The sequence below is a fragment of the Lepidochelys kempii genome, chromosome 8 (genome assembly GCF_965140265.1).
Source record: "Lepidochelys kempii isolate rLepKem1 chromosome 8, rLepKem1.hap2, whole genome shotgun sequence".
Taxonomy (NCBI): domain Eukaryota; kingdom Metazoa; phylum Chordata; order Testudines; family Cheloniidae; genus Lepidochelys; species Lepidochelys kempii.
The window spans coordinates 28,385,231-28,408,850 of NC_133263.1; the positions used below are offsets into that span (position 1 = coordinate 28,385,231).

The window sequence follows — 23,620 nt, forward strand, 5'->3', positions numbered from 1 at the left end:
TTTGCATATAAATGAGTCACTTAAGTTCTTTCTTTTCCTTGTCCACTTGCCTTAAAAAAAAGTAAATTAAAAAAATCAATTTTTACCAGAAATGACAGGAGAAATATTATTATAATGTAGTATGTATTTTAAATAACAACATAATTGAGTGGTGCTCTTATTCTCCAGTAAACTGCATAGCAAAGAATGCGATTTGAAAAAACATGACCTATATCTAGAAATATTCTATTTGTAGGTGTTTACAGGTGGTTTTTAATGGCAGCCTGGGTTTTCTCTTAAAGATGTTCTCAGAATACCACCTTATTTTATACTTTAATTTACAGACAGCAGCGCTTCATGTCTATTACTCAAGAGGAAACTTGGAGCAGATTGTAGAATTTAATAATGACAAGTGTGAAGAAACTTATCAGAATTTTTTTTCTTGTATATGATTTTTACCCACAGTGTGAAATAAGGTTAATAGTTTTTAACTTATTAAAACCATATTAATTCACAGTCAATAGGACTCTCGTTCAGGTGTTCTCATGTAACTTTGAAAGCTTTATCTGAATCTCAGGTTTCTAATCTCTTACTGGTAAGTACATGCAAGGTTTTATAATGCAAATGTATGTATCAGAGTAACTCAAAAAGATATGTATATATCTGTTTAGTATAGATTCTTAGCTGTTTAATTTAAAAATAAAAATAAAAAGGTAAATTACATAATGCAGAGCCCCTGTAGGACAAAACACATGGGCAATGATTTGTTGTGAATAAAAACTACATTAAGCTAACTACCACTTGAAATGTTTAAAAAAATTAGTTAAAATTCATATAAAACAATTTAAAACTCATTTCTCAGCAATGTTCTGTGCCTACTTTAAAAAAAATGCCTAGCTAGTGAAGATGACTTGCTATGGATAGCAATGCAGTGTCTGCCTTCAATAATTCTCCACACTAAGATGTGAATAAGGCAGGAGTATTTAAGCTGAAGTCACTTAAAAAAAAAACCCAAAAAACAATCAAGTTTAATTCTGAAATAAGCCATTTTGGGGAGATAAAGAGGAATCACAACAATAGTGTTCTACTGTGGCATCAATAGAAACATTCAAGGCAACTGCTTGATGTCAGCTACTGTGATTGACTCCCTGCCATGTTATCTGGGGATTTTAAATTTATGGTGTGTTGGCACATTCAGCACCTTCAGGTATTTATCTGAAAAGGACTTTTATTTTATTCCAGGCAAAGTGGATATTCAGCCTCCCCCTGCCAATTTCAGCAGTGCCAGTATGTTAGGACTTGAAATGCAAGCAGTTAAATGTTAAAGAAGATGAACAAAAAACACAAATGAAACTTCTCAAAATGTTAGAAATATATGACCAAGTTAGACTTAAAGAGTCAAATTTAGCACTCAGTTGATACATGCAACTCTTGCTGATTTCAGGAGAAATAGCAGGCATGTATTTGAGGGATGAAGTTAGCCCATAATCTTTGTATTTCCATGAATATGGTTGCATGCATTTCTTCATTAAAGTATATGGGGGTTGTGTATTTAATAGTAATGGAAGATACTAGGAAAGCAAATAACCAAAGTGTTAAAAATATATGTATGTAAAAATACACTGACTCACTCTGCTATTTGGTAAACTTACATGCTTTGTACTCATGCATAAAATATATTCACTTAATGGCCTGACCCAGAATCCATTGGAAGACCATGAAACAACTCCCATTGACTTCAGTAGGCTTCGGAAAAGTCCCAATAATTGTTTCAAATGAATGAACTGACTAAGAAAGTTATCTTTCCAGTACTATTAAAGCTCAGAGATTGAGTTTGAGTCTACCCCTGCTGAGGTCAATGGCAGTTTTCACCCTGAGAGTTACCTCTATCTATCTAATCTATCCATAAAATGCATTTCAAAAAGGTAGTTTTTCAAAAAATGTTTATCAAAACAGGAAGCATCCTATAAAATGAAGTGCAAGACACAGTATATCAGATTCACTTTTGAATGTACATTATTAGCATTTTATTTAGTAAGGCTTTTATGATGATAAATGTTTCCATATGGTTGGCTGTAAAATATTCACACAGATATGAAATGTCTATTATACAAGCGGAGGTGTTAACTTAAGTAAACTTCAGTCTCCTTCTCTGCCAAATCCTGTTTAGCTTAAAAAAAAATCAGTTCCTTTTCACATCACCGATTTTATGAAGTTTGGGAATGTATTATCATATAGATTGACAGGTACCCCACTCAGGTTCAGCACCGCTGCCTGGACGCTTACAAAGCCATCATTAATTTCTTTCACTTTTGCCCAGCATTGGTTTCCTACATAATAAACACTGTGTCCTTCAGAACCAAATCAATAACCTGTTAGATATGCTTCTCTTCAAGAGAAAGTAACAAGAATCTACACTTCAAGAGAAATGCACTCTCCAGTACAGTTTCAGGAGTCACAGGCATAAAACAGGACATTTCTTGGTATGGAATTTTTATACTTTGCCCCTAACCACATTAGTTGAACTCATGATGCATAGATTTCATTGAGTTTATTTAAAGCACTGCATGCCCTTTTTCTTGACATGGTTCAGCTGCTTTATTGCAATACATATTACAACTTTAAAATGGTGACATTTTTGATACTGAGATGCTAATCACAAATTCTGTCATTCCACTTCAAAATAATAAACTGTGTCAATTTTCTTTTAATATTAAATCAATGTTGGTACTTCTCCGTACATTTCCAAGTCGTACAGAGGAAGCTTAATTGCTATAAATCACACTAATATTACTATTTTCAACACTTCTGCTACTTCAAATCCATTTACAAGGCTTAGGACTATTTTTTTTCACTTTTAGAGTTTGTATGATTGAACTTTATCTTAAATTAGAATTGTGTGAGCCTTGAATTAGCAGGTTTGAAATGCATATTGATAAATTAAAACCATTTAATGTAAATTCATTTAAATTTGCTGATTTACTTGGGCAGAAACTCGTTTCTGATAAAACAGGATATTAAAAAAGGGGGGGGGTTGCTTTTCCAACTCTATCTATTTTTACAGTCCTGACACTTTTTTCAATATATTATCCTAGAATTTAGTATCCCATCTTGAAATGTAACTTTTATAATGCTGTCTGTAACTCGTGTGATCCCTTGTAAGAGAGGCATCCAACTAGAATGTGAATATGTAAGGGTAAACAATACAAGTCTCTTATAACCATGGTCAACTGGATTCAGAGCTTCTGGTTACCTGAATAGTTATGGGTGTTCATCCAAAAAATGTACAGCAGACATTTATAAGGAAGCTTGATTTATCTCACACCTGGTGTGCCTTATGCTAGGTAGGCAAAAAGAGTCAGTTTTGGGGACCCACAGGTTGTGGGGAATGTACTCAAATGTATCAGAGTTCCAGAGTTTTCTGTTCTCCTGGTGCTCTGCTAGCTGTGTCTAATCTACAGGAGACACTATTTAAAAAGTCAACATTTGCTGACAGCGACTTCACCATTAAGTGGCAATAATAGTATCTCACATAATCCTGGGTGGATGCTGAAGGCAAATGGTGATTTATAATACTAACCCGTGTAGAAAAAAATGTACTATGGAGGGTGGGTGTTAATACAGGGATTTTCTTAGTTGAGAAAGGTGGGTTTGAAGTGATGCTGTCTTCCACAGAATAACATTGCAGATGCTCAAATCCCAACCTATGCCCACATGTGTTTGGTTATGGCCAGGTTCTGTCACTCTTACTGATGCTTAGTCACAAATTACTCACTAACGTACAACTTAGCATGATAAAAGGGTAGAATCTGCCCCTTACAATGTATGGATCAGATGGTACAGTCAGTGTCTCTCCATTAAAATTTTCAGTGATGCTACTTTATACATCTGAAGAGCAGGCTAATTTAACCCTACATTAGTTACAGAATTAGGCCTATACTCACATAAGACCTCATTGGTAATACATGAGTATGAGCTGCATATTTGTGCCCTTACATTATATGTTGTGAAAATATAAGACTGACTTTAGAAGTAGGTCAGCTTGTAATGGAAACTAACGTAAAGCAATTTAAACTAAAAGGATCACTCATTTGCTTGGTATATGAATATTGTAAATTGATGAATAAATCCTAAATGAACTTTTAATTACCATCTCCATCCCCTCCAAAAGCCATTCTAATTATGGCTTTTTTTAAAAAAGACAGATGAGGTTGTGATCAGGTGGAGGGTACAAGACTCTACTGGACTAAAACACTGATTTGCCATGAATTGCATTTGTGGGTGTTGCAGCTTATTTATTCTGCCTTGCAGTGTGACTCTTATGCCAGCCAGGAATTGTTGAAGTAGAGCAGTGCACTGACCAGTTCTTTTATACCCAGAGCTGCAAGGGAAGATGGGGTGGAATTTGCTACCTTCACTCTATGCTCCATGAACATTTTCCCGCACAGGGGGAATCTTCAGCTAGCTGGTTGTCTGGCTATGCCAAAAGAATGACAGGAGACATTAGATATGGGTTTAATCAGGCCGCAACTTTATTATTAGATGTCTGGGACTAACCCAGCAGATAAAATGTGCAGGTGAAAACCCACACAATTCACTGGGGGGGAGAGGTGAGTGCTTTTCACACACACACACACACAACCCTCTCTTTCTGTTCATGTCCCTTCAGCAGATCCACTGCTGGACACCTCCAATTCCAGGTGGGGGCTTCCACTAGCTCCCCCCCCTTTTCATCCAGGTCCCTCCAGCAATTCCCCTGCTGGGACCATACTGACCACGCCCCCTTGTAGGAGGGGTTAAGGTGAACTATAATGTTGGTGTGGGGGGGGATGGCTCCCTGCTGTACCGATCAGAGGAGTTCCCAACTGCTCCCGGCTTGCTCAACTACCAAGCACCTCTCCTTAATTATTTTTCCAAGCAATTTGTATGTTCTTTTGTGCCTTAATTTGTGGAGTACCTGCATTGAACATCCGCTATACCCTTAAAGAATTGCGACATATCACTTACCGCCCATCATGCTATGCATGAACATAGCCCACTTGAACCTGCTGAGAGGAAGGTGAGAAAACCCCCATGGCACCTGGCCAATATGGTGGTAAAGAAATAATTCCTTCCCAGCACCCCTTAACGGGGCGGCTAGCATAATGCCCACAGCAGATATAGCTAATCACCCAGTATATTTGTGACCTAAATAGGGAGGGGGGTGCTGCCTAGCCTGTTCCGAGTGAATGAGAGGAGGGGCCAGAACCAGGCTGACCTTTTTAAACCCCTCATTCCTAGGTGGTGAATCATCCACCACGCTGACTGCTTTTCCAGCAGTTTTATGTCTCCTCTCCTCCCCCAAGTCAGAAAGCATTGCCCTCTTCTCTCAGTCAGCCAGACAAATCCTCCCCTCCCCCGCCCCGCCTAAAGTACAGAGTGGTGATTATAGCAGTTTTATGACCCATTTGCATCCCTGAAGAAATGTAAATTGTATTCTATTCAGGTTCCTATAGAGTGCCCAACTCTATGGTATTTAAAGGCTCTGACCCACAATTACTGATTGTGTTGTGGAATGTTTTATTGATTAGCTAATGAAGAGATTAGAGGTAGGGAGCAACATGGAATTACTCAAGATTCAGTGTTTTTGGGATAAAATGAAGCCAGTGAATTAAGTGCTTCAACAAAATTATAATAAGCAAAATGGGTGGTGAAAAAGGAATTAGCTAACCTATCAAGGTCTTTCCTGCTAAGTGTTTTTTTGAACCAAGTAACATTTTGTAAGCACTTTGTCTATGTATCAAGAAGGTAGTTAGTTATTAAAAGAAAGGTCAGCTGGCACTATGAAAGCAAGTCAGTGTTGTGTTTTGGGATGGAGTTGGAACAACCGTGTCAATGGTATGGACTAGGAGTGCGATGCAGCATACACTTTTTTCTATGTAGCACCTTAATTGCAGATACCTGTACTATCATTGAACAGCAGGACATAACATAAAATGATATTTTTTCATTACTGTGTTTTAAATGTATTGAAGGCTTCCACAGTAATGTAACTAAAATATCAAATATTTCAATTTTTTTTTGAAGTAACTTCTTTTTCTCAGCTTTACATTTATATGTGAGAAGGTAAATGAAATCAGTTTTGTGGGCAGAGGAGACCTCTCAGGACTCAAGTCATATTATTAAGGTAAAGAGTCAGACTACCAAAGTGACAGATAAAATTGTATCTAAGTTGTAGTGGCCCTCGATTTTATAGAGAGAGGAAGGAATAGGGAAGAACAAAAAGCATGGGAAATAAACCTGTATGAAATTTCCGTAGAGCAAGGAAATATTTCAACGCTATATGGTAATCTGTGCCTAAATTTTAAATGCATCTATGAGATTCATGATTTAAAATAATTGCTATATAGATAAACAAGGACCTGCAGAGAATGACTCTGAAAATCTGGCCATCATTAAATGAAAGGGCAGATTGTGGCTTTAAGCCCCAGGCTACATTTTATGGGGCATGAGTTGAGAGGCTGCAGTCAGCAGACCCTGAGAGCATTCTGAAGTGTCGTATAGAACTCTTGCCAGCATCCGTGGGTCTCACACAGTTGAGTTACAGCTTTGCCACCCATTTAGAGTGCAACGTGGGATATGAACCCTTAGCCCTGACCTCTCCCAATCCCTCTGCTGATTGTACTCCCTATTTCTGATGGAAAATAGTTTCTGTACAGGATCACACACAAACAGTACATCCTTGTGGGACCAACTGTTAACTGGTTGGGAGAATCCCAAAGGGTGAAAAATTTTCAGGATCATTATCCATCAACAGTAAACATGTCAAACCCTGTGGGATGTAGGACTGCATTGGCCCCTGTTTACCTATATTTTTTTGTCTTCCCTTTCCCTTCTTATTTTTTAAATTGTTTAAAAGCTTGAATGTTCCTTTCATGGAAACAATAAGGTAAGTTTACATCACTTACTGTAACATCGCTATCGAAGCCTAGCAAAATGGAAGACTGATTTGGTACAGAAATCATCTTTTTGTTTTGTACTGCAGAGGGTTTATTACACAAGAGCATAAGAGGGCAAATAATTTTTAAAAATCCCTTATGTCCTTTTAAAATTCTTTTAAAGCTCACAGTATTAAATGCTACAGTTAAGCATGTAATGCCACTATCATGTATATTCTAAATCTGTAAAGAAATTCACTCACATAAGGTAACCCAAGTTGGTGTTGACCTTGTTTTTTTGTTGCTGTCTCAATCAAAAATAGAATGAACACCACAATTTGACATTTTCCCAAGATAATTGGAATCAGAGACTTCTGTTTATGCTCAAAAACAAAAGATAAAATGTTACCACATGGGGAAAATGTAGAGAGAACAGGTCAAGATTTAGGGCTTTACAACTGAGATGTTTTACTTATTTTCACTGTCTTGATCTTGGGCATGTTGCTCTCAATATTGTTTTTCCTTGCATTTTTCTTCAACTTTATATTTCTGATTTCATGAGTTGCACATAGAAGGTTATGGTGAAAGTGTGGCTTCTACTCTGTAAAAATGATTTGAGATGTGGTGTGTGTGAATGGTTTGCCCAGTTCACAGTTAGAGATTTTCTCTTAACTGTCATCGCTGAAAACTTTGAGACCTGAAAGCCAAGCAGAGTTCTCTTGGTGCTCATCAATAGTAAAGATTCTGAAAGTGGAACTTAGTTAACAATTCTGTATTTGATATACATGTGTTTAATAGGACCACTGCAGACAGGGGTGCTGGAACAATTTGTAAAGTGGGAGTGCTGAGAGCCTGTAAACCCTGTATATACTGGAAACTACTTCAAGCCAAGGAGTTTGGCAGCACTCCTAATTCCTGCACCTATGACTGCAGATGCTGGAGAGTGAACTGGAGTCTTAAGTACTAACAAAAGGAAAAAGTAGGGGTTGTTACTTAGTAAAGTGAGCAGATCTAAATGGGAATAGACGAAGGAAGCAGATCTGTGAAATGTACAATTTTTACATATGCACTTTCCTCTTCATAGGCTCATTTTAAAGAGGGATGAACTAGCAGTAAGATAATATACACTTTACATCCAGGAGCAACAAGAAAGCTGTAGATTTAATGTAAGATTTGAAGTATAATATTGATTTGAACAGGTGAGAAGAGTGTAAAACAAACCCAAACAAACTACACGTGTCCAGTTGATCTGCAGGGCAATCACGTATGCCAAGGTGGAGAGCCTGCAGAGTTGTGCCCAGATCTTTCATTTAGTAGTGCAGCTTGACTCCCCTCCCCACACAGAAACATGTTTGTTGCTGGAGAGCAGTGGGAAAAGGTGCCCCAGAACTAGATTTTCTTTGGTCTGCCAGAGGTTCGAGGCCATCCCAGAAAGAAGGTCTGGCCCAGATTAGCGCATATTCACAAAATGGAGGCCCAGAAGAGGATTTTTAAAAAGATAATACAAGAAGTGCTGATGTGTATGGGCATGGAAATACTTTATCTGTACTTTAGGAAAGCTTGTGAAGTACTTCTTAAATGACAAATTTAAAAGGTCATCAAGAATGGTATCAAAGCTCAGCTGCTTAAGTGGATCCAATTTTGATTTGATCTCAAAACCCAAGGGCGCTTCTGAGAGGAAGCAGTTTGGGAATGAGGGAATTGACTAGCAGAGGTGACTTAAGGACTTAATACTGATCATCTACAGTTTTGTTCAGGTAAGTGGCTTATGCAACTCAATACAAAGAAAGGCAAGGTAATGAAGTTGGGCACAAAAAATGAAGGAAGCGCGCTCTGGCGCACTCTCTCTCTCTCTCTCTCTCTGTGTGTGTGTATATAACACTAGTGCACACACACATAATGGTCATAAGCTTTAAAACACTGAGCAAGAGAAGGATATGAAGTACTGGTTGATAAAATCTAAGACAGTTTTACAGGTTTAAAAGATACCCAGTAACCCTTTGGTGCAGACCAGTGCTGAACAAATATAAGTGGTGGTAAATATTCAAGCATGTCAAAGGAGCTAGGTAGATGACATCTGGAATACAGTGCTCATTTATACATAGAAAAGGAATGTTATGCATGGTGCAGTAACAATGCCTACATTTATGTTGACTGAGACTTTACAATAATAACCCATGTAGTTCAGGTTTCAGAGAGGTAGCCATGTTAGTCTGTATCAGTAAAAACAACGAGGAGTCCTTGTGGCACCGTATAGCTTGTTGCTTATAACCAGAACACAAATTATTCTGCAGTTGTGGAATTTCCTATAGAATTCACTCCCTGCCTCAGAATTATGCTCCAGAATCTGAGCTTTCATTTAAAAAAATTGAAACTAGACATTTTGATTGCAAAAGAAACCTCGAAGGTGTGAACTACAGTAGAACCCTCAGAGCTATGAACCCCCCCCCCAACTCCTCCAACGTGCTTGTTAAACCCTGGATTTGTGCTGGAATTTGATTATCAACTTGATTATCATACACATTGTAAGGAGAGGGATCACTTTAGATAAGCTATTACCAGCAGGAGAGGGGGTGGGGGGAGAAAAAACGTTTTGTAGTGGTAAACACCCATTTTTTCATGCTTTGTGTGTATAAAAGATCTTCTATACTTTCCACAGCATGCATCCGATGAAGTGAGCTGTAGCTCACAAAAGCTTATGCTCAAATAAATTGGTTAGTCTCTAAGGTGCCACAAGTATTCCTTTTCTTTTTATGAACACCTCAGGAATAGATATTGTTTGTAATTCTGAACAATACAATATGGTGGTTCTTACAAAAGGTTACAACTGAACATTTACTTAATACAGCTTTGAGACTTTACTATGCAGAAGAAAAAAGTTAACCATCTTAACTTAAAAGAAACAAGCACATGAACAGTTTCCTTATCTTGTCAACTTTTTTTAACTTTCTCTTTGTATTTTGTAGTAATTTACATTTAACACAGTACTGCACTGTATTTGCTTTTTTGTGTCTGCTACTTCCTGCGTACCTCCCGTTCCAAATGACGTATGTCGTTGACTGCTCAGTTTGCAATTCTGAGGTGTAAGTGTAAAATGATTTAAGTGTCATCTGGTGTCTCCTGGGAGTCTGACACCATAGCTCTGACAACTTTGGGCTGCTCCATTCATTTCAATGCCTCTGTAATTCTACAGTATGGCATTTTCCCAAGATGCCATGGAATTCCCCATTTTGCTGTTGTCAGGATCACCCCTTTTTTTTCTGTTTTATTGTAACAGGACCTGCCTGCAGTCGCCTCTTGCTCTGCAAATTTTCCTACAAGAGGAAGCCTTACCTGTGTTTTTGCAAGGCGCAAAAGAGAGGGAATAAAGGATATTTCATGGCGATAGAGTAAATTTAAGGTTGTCATGGAATTTAGAGGGTCCTGCTACAGAATTTAGGAGTTGTTAACCATGAAATTTGTTCACTTTGGGTACCTCTACATGGCAATAAAAGATGCAAGGCACAGCTGTGGGTGGCCCGAGTCAGCTGACTCAAGCTTGGACTGGGATCTATAGAATTGCCTGGGCTGAGGGACACTCCCAGAGGGGAGAAAACTGTTTATTGCAGTGTAAAAAGAAAAGGAGTACTTGTGGCACCTTAGAGACTAACCAATTTATTTGAGCATGAGCTTTCGTGAGCTACAGCTCACTTCATCGGATGCATGCCGTGGAAACTGCAGCAGACTTTATTTATACACAGAGAATATGAAAAAATACCTCCTCCCACCCCACTGTCCTGCTGGTAATAGCTTATCTAAAGTGATCATCAGATGGGCCATTTCCAGCACAAATCCAGGTTTTCTCACCCTCCACCCCCCCCCCCACAAATTCACTCTCCTGCTGGTGATAGCCCATCCAAAGTGACAACTCTTTACACAATGTGCATGATAATCAAGTTGGGCCATTTCCTGCACAAATCCAGGTTCTCTCACCCCCTCACCCCCCTCCCAAAAACCACACACACAAACTCACTATCCTGCTGGTAATAGCTCATCCAAAGTGACCATTCTCCCTACAATGTGCATAATTAAGGTGGGCCATTTCCAGCACAAATCCAGGTTTTCTCACATCCCCCCCACCCCCATACACACACAAACTCACTCTCCTGCTGGTAATAGCTCATCCAAACTGACCACTCTCCAAGTTTAAATACAAGTTAAACCAGAACATCTGCGGGGGGGGGGTAGGAAAAAACAAGAGGAAATCCATCGGTGATCTTCCTGATAACACCATCCTGGCCACTATGGATGTAGAAGCCCTCTACACCAACATTCCACACAAAGATGGACTACAAGCCGTCAGGAACACTATCCCCGATAATGTCACGGCTAACCTGGTGGCTGAACTTTGTGACTTTGTGCTTACCCATAACTATTTCACATTTGGGGACAATGTATACCTTCAGATCAGCGGCACTGCTATGGGTACCCGCATGGCCCCACAGTATGCCAACATTTTTATGGCTGATTTAGAACAACGCTTCCTCAGCTCTCGTCCCCTAAAGCCCCTACTCTACTTGTGCTATATTGATGACATCTTCATCATCTGGACCCATGGAAAAGAAGCCCTTGAGAAATTCCACCATGATTTCAACAATTTCCATCCCAGCACCAACCTCAGCCTGGTCCAGTCCACACGAGAGATCCACTTCCTGGACACTACAGTGCTAATAAACAATGGTCACATAGACACCACCCTATACCGGAAACCTACTGACCGCTATTCCTACCTGCATGCCTCCAGCTTCCACCCTGACCACACCACACGATCCATCGTCTACAGCCAAGCTCTGCGATACAACCGCATTTGCTCCAACCCCTCAGACAGAGACAAACACCTACAAGATCTCTGTCAAGCTTTCTTACAACTACAATACCCACCTGCAGAAGTAAAGAAACAGATTGATAGAGCCAGAAGAGTTCCCAGAAGTTACCTACTACAGGACAGGCCTAACAAAGAAAATAACAGAACGCCACTAGCCGTCACCTTCAGCCCCCAACTAAAACCCCTCCAACGCATTATTAAGGATCTACAACCTATCCTAAAGGATGACCCAACACTCTCACAAATCTTGGGAGACAGGCCAGTCCTTGCCTACAGACAGCCCCGCAACCTGAAGCAAATACTCACCAACAACCACATACCACACAGCAGAACCACTAACCCAGGAACTTATCCTTGCAACAAAGCCCGTTGCCAACTGTGCCCACATATCTATTCAGGGGACACCATCAGAGGGCCTAATAACATCAACCACACTATCAGAGGCTCATATACCTGCACATCCACCAATGTGATATATGCCATCATGTGCCAGCAATGCCCCTCTGCCATTTACATTGGTCAAACTGGACAGTCTCTACGTAAAAGAATAAATGGACACAAATCAGATGTCAAGAATTATAACATTCATAAACCAGTCGGAGAACACTTCAATCTCTCTGGTCATGCAATCACAGACATGAAGGTCGCTATCTTAAAACAAAAAAACTTCAAATCCAGACTCCAGCGAGAAACTGCTGAATTGGAATTCATTTGCAAATTGGATACTATTAATTTAGGCTTAAATAGAGACTGGGAGTGGCTAAGTCATTATGCAAGGTAGCCTATTTCCTCTTGTTTTTTCCTTCCTCCCCCCCCGCAGATGTTCTGGTTTAACTTGGATTTAATCTTGGAGAGTGGTCAGTTTGGATGAGCTATTACCAGCAGGAGAGTGAGTTTGTGTGTGTATGGGGGTGGGGGGGATGTGAGAATACCTGGATTTGTGCTGGAAATGGCCCACCTTAATTATGCACATTGTAGGGAGAATGGTCACTTTGGATGAGCTATTACCAGCAGGATAGTGAGTTTGTGTGTGTGGTTTTTGGGAGGGGGGTGAGGGGGTGAGAGAACCTGGATTTGTGCAGGAAATGGCCCAACTTGATTATCATGCACATTGTGTAAAGAGTTGTCACTTTGGATGGGCTATCACCAGCAGGAGAGTGAATTTGTGGGGGGGGGGTGGAGGGTGAGAAAACCTGGATTTGTGCTGGAAATGGCCCACCTGATGATCACTTTAGATAAGCTATTACCAGCAGGACAGTGGGGTGGGAGGAGGTATTTTTTCATATTCTCTGTGTATAAATAAGGTCTGCTGCAGTTTCCACGGCATGCATCCGATGAAGTGAGCTGTAGCTCACGAAAGCTCATGCTCAAATAAATTGGTTAGTCTCTAAGGTGCCACAAGTACTCCTTTTCTTTTTGCGAATACGGACTAACACGGCTGTTACTCTGAAACCTGTCATATTGCAGTGTAGACATACCTTTTGTGTCCTAAAATAAAGAATGTCCTAGTTATAAATTCATCATACATTTAACTGTTTGTGCACATGTTTTCCGTGCTTCGTCCTCTGCCTTAGATTTTATTAGTTGTGATTTTTTTTTCTGCTTTGGGTTTATAACAAATTCAAAACTGAATGTTGTGTTTGAATGACCTTTGAACCACTGGCTTTGCAATGAATTAGTAAGTTATTAGGAACTTGTAACAAAAGCCATTACAATAGAACCTCACTAATTATCACTTCTACGAACCCATCAGCTCTATACTTTTTTTATTAAACCTTTCAGTTTCACCCCACTTCTTGTCTTAGATTTAATAGTAGAGAGAAGTGATAATGGAATGCCATATCATTAACTGGATGATAATTTTACAAGATGTTGTAACAAATGTATTGTACAATATAATGAGGTATTATGAATGAAACTAAACTATGTCAAAATATTTTCTAAAATTTCATATTTTGAGTTGAGCTCATAATTGTGCAGTTATGTGAAAGAGGGGTTATTGAAGATAAAACCACTGTGCTGGGAGCACGCTCGCGCGTGTGCTCCTCTCTCTCTCTCTGTGGTGAGACAATGTAGATTTAGTGAAGTAGACTCAGATGATGGGGGTAGGTCAACAAAGTAAGCAAGCAACAATACTTCTGCTCAAAGTGTGATTTAATTTGAATAATGCCTTTGTATATTTTTGCACAACAGAAGTGTGTATCTGATAAAGTTAATCCAGTCTGGCAATGAATGTGTTGTAAGTGGCTGAACGATAAAGACAAACTCGGGTAGATTTGGATGTTAATATTGTTTTAATTAACCTTATCTCAGTTAAACATAGGAGTGTGTGTGTATGTATATATAAATTAAACCAAAGCAAGCATCTCAAGAACATATTTTGCATTATATTTGTTTCCACTTTCTCTTTCCACAGAAAGTATGTGAGACTTCATCCAAAGTTTCCTCTAGTTCTTCTAGGATCAGATTCAGATCTTTGCTCATGGAGAATTATACTTTCCACTATCTGCAATCTTCTTGATTACAAAGATTTAGATATTTAATTAACTAAAGAATAGTTGGGTCAGTTTGAATATTGCATTTTTTCCATTCATTCATTTATGCAACTAGATCTAAGCCTAATAATAAACTGTGTGCATATGCAATATGTGTGAGATATGTATATCTCACACATTGCATACATACACAGTTTATTATTTGTCTTAGAACTCATTTTTATATACACATTATATAAATATGTAAAATATAAATAAAACTAAGTCTCAGCCTAACTAATATGGTTTATATAATATACTTAGTTTTATCATGCACGCTATTTCTAAATATTTCACACAATGTATTTTCTTATTACAGTCTGCTCAATGTCCATTTTTGTCAACTTGCCTAAGTACATCTATTTTGATATAATTAAAAACATTCTTTCTAGCTTAGTTCAGAAGTAAATCAGAAAATGCATATTTCTTGGTGCTAATTTTGTTTTTAGCATATTGGAATAAATGTAGATGCCTGCAAAAATAAGATTCCAAATTCATTGTGGGTTTTTGTTAAAAATCAGTGTTTTAAACATTTAATATTAATCTATTCAATAAATGCAGCTTGTGAAAACTCCATGTATTCCATTGCTTTAGCTGAGAAGAAACATAATTCAGGAACCATAATGCTGTTTTGATGATTCTGATCCTTTTACAGTCTTGTTTCAAGAAGCTGCAGAGGTCATCAGAAATGCCTCAGGAAGTCTCAAGTCTTTGCTGTCAGACCAAACCCAAATGTTTTGTTATAGGCAGTTATTTTTTTACCTCCAAAACCCTCACCTGCTTAGTTTCTCAGTGCTCAGTTCTGTCACCTATATTATTCAACATCTATATGAAGCGGTTGGTAGAGATGGTGACACATTGTGCTGTAGTGACATTATGTAAACATCCAGCTCTCTGTATTATTTATGTCAAATGTAAACACACCCATCTTCCGCTTTTCTCTTTATCTATCCAAAATTGACATCTGGAGAACGAACATCTGACAAAAATGGAACACTGATAACACAGATGTAATGCTGGAAGGAAGATGGAAACATTTTGAAGAACTTGCCTTTCATATAAACTTCCCCACTATTGAAGGCACATTCAAGTGGTCTGCGTTCTTAGGATCGTTTTAGGACTTGTCAGGACTGCTGGAGATCAAATATATGTGGTGGCAAAAATGCTCAATACTATTTGTGATTGGGAAGAGACCTGCCCTCCATATTTTTGAACCTATGTACAGTGGATCAGCTCATTTGTGACCTTTTAAGCTTGAATGTCACATCTCATTATATTGTTTTGGCGGGTGTCATTAGGAGGTGCCATTGCATGTTGTCTTCCAAATTCTTTTTCTTGGTATGCAAACAGTTGTGTTGGAAAGACGTGCTGCGGTAGTGTCACGGTTATGCAAGGTTCAGTGTAGAGGCAGTGGTCTTCGGATACTGGGCTGTAATCTGGGTGTCCGCTTCAACTCAGACCTCTCTCGGTCGTCACATCCAGGCTATGTCTGTCTTGCAGATTATTTTTGCATAACCTCTCTAAGATAAGGCCTTTCAGCTGGAGCCTATTCACACAGTTAAAACTGTCATCTGGGTTCTCATCATCTAGCATCTTGATTACTGCAACAAACTCTCTGACCTTGACAAATGTGATCTTGCCCCACTAATGTACACTCAGAATGCAGCTGCAAAAATCTTTTTCCTAGCTTGTTGTTTTGACTATGTCACCCTTCTCATTGAATCCCACTACCAGCTCCTTGTTCTGTCATATCAGACATAAGCAACTTGTCTTTTTTTCAAGGCCATTCATGGCCTATGCAAGCCTAGATATCATCTCTCTGATTAGAGAAGATTAGGCAGGCCTTTGGGGGAACTGGGCATTGGTTTGAGCTGAGATCACTGGGAGGGGTTTGCCTACATGCTGTTTGAGTATCTCTGTTCCAGGTCTTGTGAATATGCAGGGGTGAAAGTAACTTACATTTCTTATAGGTACTGTCATATTGCAACCCCCCTGGTGTGACAGGAGGGGCTCAGGGCCGGGGGCAGGGGTTGGGGTGTGGGGGGAGCTCAGGGCAGGGAGTTGGGGTGTGGGGGGTGCAGGAGTCAGGGTTGGGTTGTGTGTGGGGCTCCAGGAAGGCTGTTGGAGTGTGTGTGGAGGGGTGCAGGAGTCAGTGGACTCAAGGCAGGGGTGGGTGGGTGTGTGTGTGAGGTGCTTAGGGCAGGGGTGGGTGTGTAGGGGCAAGTCCCGGCGGGGACTGTCCCAGTTGCAGCTGGGTTACCTGGATGGTGGATGGGTCCCTGCCCCACACTGTTCCTGTTCCTGTCAAGGGAGCTGTGGGCCAACTAGGGTGACCAGATGCTAAATACAAAATATCGGAATCGCCGCAGGGGAAGCGCCTTTTCAATTGTTACATGCACCCGGCATGTTCGGGGGCGGGAAATAAATCGTGCCAGTGAAGAAAGAAGTAGCCATCGCCGAAGTGCCGCCAGGTGACTGTAACTGAAAAAGCGCTCCTCCTGCCTGTCACCGCTGCCTAAGGAGGGAAAAAAAGCAACGCCCGAAACAAAATATCGGGACAAATGGCCTACTTTGGTCGGGAAGCGGGACAAACTGCTCAATATCGGGACATCTGGTCACCCTAGGGCCAGCTGTGTGGGGGCACTGCATCTGCAGGCAAATGAGCAACGGCAACAGAAGACCCCTTGCCTGCCGCGCTCTTACCCTCCCCGCCCCCCAGGAGCCTCAGCAGTGCATGCTGCAGGGATGGCACGTGCCTGCAGTGCCCTGGTGTCCAGCCAGTGCGACAAGAGAGGGGCAGCAGGACAGGCTGGGACGCGGACACCTAAGTCTCCACCTACAGTGCGCCTTCCTCCAGCCCTTCACTTGCCTGGCTGCCTGCTGCTTAGCATTGGGCCGCCAGTGCCAGCTTGCAGGAGAGTTCCAGCAGCCGGCAGGACCCCAGCTGGAAGCGCACGACACGACACGTCTCCACCCCCAGCGGAGCGCCCCAGCATCAGCCGGCTCCTTCTTACTGGAGCGGCGCACCGGGGCGCGCAGCCTTACTTTCGCCACTGTGAATACGTATAAATAAAACAAGTTACAATTAGAATATACCATACTGTACTGATTTCTTTTCTAAACATCTCTTACTGCTCAGTAGAGGGATGACACTCATGTCAGAATGGGACACTAGAGTCAGAAGAAGGGGGAACCATATTTTAGGTTATGTTTACACTTGTAACTTGGAATCACACTCCTAGTTTCATGTAGACATACTTGTGCTAGCTCTCATGGTGCTAATGTACTAAAAATAGTGGACTCTGGGTATGTTCTAGGTTGGCTAGCCTATGCTATTGCTCACCACTTCCCCTGATACTGTGGCTACACTATTATTTCTAGACTGCTTGCTCAGATGAGAGCTAGTCCAAGCTGGGAATCACAACACTGGGTCGTAGTGTAGGTATAGCTTAGAACACCGTTTCTCAAATGCAGCCACTGTGGCCACGTGCGGCCATCAAGGGTTTTCCTGAGGCCATGACAGTTTCCTGGCAGTCGGGGGAGGGAAGCATCAGCCCCTCCCCTTCCTCCCTGTTGCTCCTGCATGTGCTGCCTCTGATGCCTCTGGAGTCACAGGGGGGACACAGCGCTTAAGGAGCAAGATAAGGTGACGAGGAGGGGATGAGAAGGTGAGGCACCGAGGCAAGCAGCGGGGCCTGGCGGTGGAGTAAGGAGGTGAGTGGCCAGCCAGCAGTGGCGGGGCGGGGGGTGAGGAGGCGAGCGGAGGGGTGGCATGGCAGAGGAGTAAGGAGGTGAGCGGCGAGCCGGCAGCAGGGTGACAAGTCGGGCAGGGGGGTCTGGCTGTGAGCAGAGGAGTGAGGAGGCGAGTGGTGGGTGAGAGGAGATGAGCAGCGTGTGGGGGACTGAGGAGGAGGAGGTGGAGGTGAGCAGCAGGCACGGGCAGTGGGTGGAGCGCCCCCTTCGGGGAGGCTAACCCCTTCTACTCGTGGTCCCCCAGCAGCCAGAGCCACAAGCCCCCCTGCACCTGGAGCCACAAGCCCCCCGCTCAGAGAAGCCCTGAGTGTGGCCCCCCCCCATGGCCAGAGGAGTCCCAAGACCCCTCAACACACACACCTGCCCGGAGGAGCCCTGGCTGGCTGAAGCCCGGAGAGTGCCCTCTTTCCCCCGCCTCCCCACACCATTCGGAGGAGCTCCCAGTCAGCCAAAGCTCCAAGCCCCCACACCTGCCCAGAGGAGCCCCAGGCCAGCTGCAGCCATGCTTCCCCTCTCTTCCCCATACCCAAGCCACGCAGATATGTTTTTCATTATTATTTGGACTTCTACTATGTCAAATCATTTTTAAATTTACTTCAGAACTGTTGTTCAGACAACCGCTTTTACCAAAAAAACAAAGGAAATAATAATATAAAAGACAAGAACGTGCAAAGCACGTGCAAAACGCCTTATTTGTGTTTCTATTCTGTTAGGTCCAGTAAAGAATAGAAATAACTGAGCATGATTTTTATTATTGAATCTGCAAAAAAAACCCCAAAATCTTACTAAATTACAATGATTTTAGGAAAAATAAATAAAAAAATAAAATAATTTTAGGAAGAAGTTCAGTGCGGCCACCAGCAAGAGTTAGTGGTTGCACTCTGAGGCCATCAAACAATTTGTTGCGAGAACCCCTGGCCTTGAGTGAAATGATAGAAAAAGCTACATAAATACAATAGCCTGCCTGCTTGGTGGAAGTCGCTGCAAACACCTCACCCACATGTTCTACTGGTTCCTCGCTGCATTCAGAGTCCAGCTTAAGGTCCCTCTCCTGATAGTCAATCTTTCAGGGGATTAGATGTAAATTCTTTGACATATTGCTGGTCTCTTAGGGACTTTCCATAGCTGCATTCCACCAAAATGGTGTAACTTTTGATCAGTGCATGGGGGGTGGGCTCATGAGTGTAGATGATGGAACACTTGAAGAAGCTGGGCCTTGTATGGGACTCACTGCTGCCAGATATACTAATGATCAGACCTCTTCACATTGAGAACTAAATGCAGAACTCATTCCTTTGATAAATTAATGTCTTCCCTCTATAAATTCTTCACAAACCACATCCACTTCGACAAACAAAACATATGAACTAATTAAGCTATATTTCTCCTATGGATTGGGAATGAAGATAAAATGATAGTATTGTTTTTGTTTTTTTTAGTTTTAAGTACATTGAAGGCATTTTAATAATATGGTATTGAAGGCCATATAAATACCTAGATAGTTGAACCAAAAATTATGTAATCACAGACCAGAACTTTGCAATTTGTTTTCTTTCCTTTTTTAATGGTAGGCAGCTGAGGAAGTGATCTGACCTTTAAGAATGCAATAGAACAATCCATTTAGTTTCTTTAGCTATGGGTCAAGCCCTACAATCTTACTCCATCTTTACTATAGAAAATCTCCCATTGGAGTTTGTGGGAGTTTTCCCTGAGTGAAGGCCAACTCTGACTACAGGAATGGACACTTCCTACATTTTCTTGTCTTGTCTTTCAAAATGAAAAACATAATTCCAAGCTAGAAGGGCCAAAACTTGTTCACTTCAGGAGGCCTGTTTGCATGAGTAATATGAGTGGGCTATGTACTAACATATGTCAGTGCCAAAAACCTATAAAAGATCCACTGAATTGTGTTTAAATAACTTAAGTTTATCCATAAAGTTTCTAATACTGAAGGCTTTACTCAGGCAGAGCTTAAAGGGATTTGTCAAAGATATAAATGGACATTTTGCAAAAGTGAGAACAGCAATATCTGGCTCAAAGGGACAGATCTGGGCAAATTATTTGGCTGGCAATTATGAAAACAGTGGTGTTCACCTTTAATAAAGGGAACCTTTATAGTAACTCTTTTCACATTACACAATTTTTTTCAAGTAAAATAAATCCTAGGGTCAGATTCTGCCACCCTAACACATGTGATATTGTACCTTGCATTGTGGTTAGTCCTGTTGAAACAGTGGCATTGCTTGTGAAGTAAGATACTGATCAACATGAGGAAGGGCAGCAGAACCTGACCTTTTTAATGATTGTCTGTGTGCCCTGTGCTCTCTGTCCTTTGTAGTGACTAGGCCTTATAGAGTGGTTTATGAGGTTAATCTTATGCAGGGATTGGTAACCGGCGGGTTGGGCCAGTTTGTTTACCTGCTACGTCTGTAGGTTCAGCCCATCATGGCTCCCACTGGCCACAGTTCACTGCTGCAGGCCACTGGGGGCTGCGGGAAGCGGCAAAGGCTGAGGGATGTGCTGGCTGCGGCTTCCCCCAGCACCCATTGGCCTGGAGCGGCGAACCGCAGCCAGTGGGAGCTGCGATTGGCCGAACCTGTGAATGCAGCAGATAAACAAACCAGCCCCGCCTGCCAGGGGGCTTACCCTGGCAGGCCGCTTGCCAAAGGTTGCTGATCCCTGCTCTAACTTTTGTGTTAAGGACCCTGTCTGCTTTAGTTCAAGCACCTAGAGGCTCATGCTTTTAGAATCAGAGATCCCAGATTGAATCTGTGCTGCTAATGGCCCATGTAGGGGCAATGCATTACATCCACATCTTTTATTCAGTGTAATTCCTGACTTCTTAAATTGTTATAAATATCAGATTGTCTACTGTTTTTTGGTTTTGCTTTTTAAAAAAAAGACAAGCAGGTATAAGGAGGCTGTAACCGTGCCTCAGTGGGTCACAACTGAGGATTCCAAATTCAGAACAAACTGCTGAGAAATAGGGCAGATATATTCAAGCCTGGTGGCTAATCCCCAATAGGACATACCAAACCAGCAACAAAAGTAAACTTCTGTTTCACCACACTGGCTAATAAGTCATAAAAGTAGTTTCCTTGGGCATCCCAGTCCTTGTATTACTAGCAAAAAACACTGGATTTAAAGGTGTGGTTCTTTACAACCAGACTAATCAAATAAATGGTGGTTCTGATCCCAAAGGACCAGCCACACACCCAGGTCAATACATAAGTTAGATCTTACCCAAAAATCAAACTGTTGCTAATCCTTTAGTATCAAATCTAAAGGTTTATTTCTAAAAAGAAAGGAAGGTGAGAGTTAAAATTGGTTCAATGAATCAAATACAGTAATTGCAAAGTTCTTGGTTCAGGCTTGTAGCAGTGATGGAATAAACTGCTGGCTTAAATCAAGTCTCCGGCTGCTTCCAATCATTGGAAGGACCACAGGCCATTAGGTAGAATGCACCTATTAGTGTAGTCCATAATTCAGAGGTTTGGGCAAGAAAGAGGCTGGAGCAGGATAGAGGCCTTTTATAGTTTCTGCCATTTGGAGGGCATCCCATTTTTCTTACTGGGGAAAATTACAGGAGCAAGATCGAGTTTGGAGTCACATGGACAAGTCCCATGTCCATGCATTTTGCCTGGTTACAGCAGGAAATTCCATTAAGTGTAGATGGGTGTCTCCCATGGTCCATTGTCAGTTAAGTTCTTTTAATGGGCCACTCAATTTGAATAGTCCCTCCAAGATGTGCTGGCTAGCTACCTTGTGGGCAGTGTCCCAGGAGCAAACATTTGAAATCCAGGTATAGAGCCAATACTTATAACTTCAAAAATAAAAATGATTATATATACAGATAGCATAATTGTAACCAGCAAGTCATAACCTTTTCATAGACACCTCACTTGACAACCTTTGTATGAGTTTTGCTGCAAATATATAACAGCGGTTGCAACAATGATCTATATGGTCATATTTTAGTCAGATAACATCACAGAGGCATTAGATATCAATAGGGCACTGCTGACACAGAAGGGAGGGACTTTCTGCTGATAAGATGATACTTGCTAGAATGTGCAGAATGCCCCATAAACCTGTCCTTGTTTGGTGTTTGTGCCCTATTGAAAATGAGACACTATCTTGGGAGTAGGCATAATGCCATCTAATTACAACAACATGACCGTAGGCAAGAGAATGAGTGAGCATCCTTTGTTTGCAAGAAGCCTGACACTTTCAGAAATGTTGAAAGGGTAGCAGTTGGACCCTTCCCACTAACGTCAAGTGATTTTTCTCAATGTTGGATTAACATTCAAGGTTGAAAGCCTAACTTGCATTTCTTCAGAAGATGGGTTGTAGGAACTGGTGAATCAGGAACAAGCGATCCACAGGAGACTTTTATAAAATCTACTGCTGTGACTTGAGTGGAACTAGATAAGAAATGGATTCAGCTATTTTCCTTAGACTGTTACTACTTAATAGAACATTAAAATAGGATAAGCTATGGCAAAATTATGAATCTTTGTGGTTATTAGAAGAGGCGAGGAGGGGAATTTTGTGAGCTGCTGACAGCAGCTAAAACTCCTGAGAACTGTAAAGAACTATTTTTTTAATATAATCCCACAGACTGCTTGTGCTTTACACATAAAACAGACCTGGCCCCTGTCCTAGTAATCTTATAATTTAAACAGAAGAAAGGTAGAAAAAAGAGAGAAACGAAGAAAGGAATTGTGATTAAATGGCAGTGTGAAGTTGTCTTGTCACTCCTTTTTTCTTTAAGTAAACTATGATGTGATTAGAGGTCAGAAGTCCAGTGTTTAAAGTCCTCAGTCAAGAAGTGTATTTTGAAGAGGGAATTGAAAGAGGAGTAGGTAAAGGCATGAAAGACTTGGTCAAAGAGAGGGTTGCAGGCGTACAGGGCAGTGTGAGAAGAGGAGAGAGTGAAAGGTACAAAGGGAAAGTGGGAACAGATGAGCAGAGGGGTAGAAGAAGCTAGACTGTCCTTGAAAGCAGGGACAAGGAATTACATGAGATGTGGAGCTATGGGAAGCCAGCAAAGGAATGAAAGATGAGGCATAACCAACACCTAGACATGGGGTTTTGTAGTAGGGGAATAAAGATTTTGGAGATACTGTACATATTTTGCATTTGACAATTTGGGGGACAAAAGAGAAATTAATAGGAGACCTATACAAAATTGAGAATGTCTGGCCTAAAGCCACAGCTGACAGGGATTTCAGAATCAAGAAGATGGCTTCTTCTAGTCCTAGCTCATGCTGTTATGCCTCAAGATGACAGGAGAACATGGAATGCATAATCAGTCTGTAGGATAACTCTCTGTGTATGTGTGTGTTTCTCTGCTGTAACCTTTGGATACCTAAATAAACCCCAAAACAAATAAACCATACAAGCCTGCATAGTTAATACTAATAAAATACCTGGGCAAAATGACACAAGTTGGAGGTAGATTGTGAAGCCTTCACTCTAAACAATATGTCCTTTGTGGGTTTAGGTCAAGCCACTGATGGTTTATTTTCTAATAGTTCTTCTGGGTATTTAATTTTTATTATTATTTTCTT

The 23,620-nt window shown here is 41.1% G+C and overlaps 1 protein-coding gene across 8 annotated transcripts in view; it reads left to right on the plus strand.

Annotated features, from left to right (window-relative positions):
- TENM2 (teneurin transmembrane protein 2) overlaps nt 1-23,620 on the plus strand; it is a 1,082,027-nt gene that overhangs the window by 328,680 nt on the left and 729,727 nt on the right. The window lies entirely within an intron of this gene.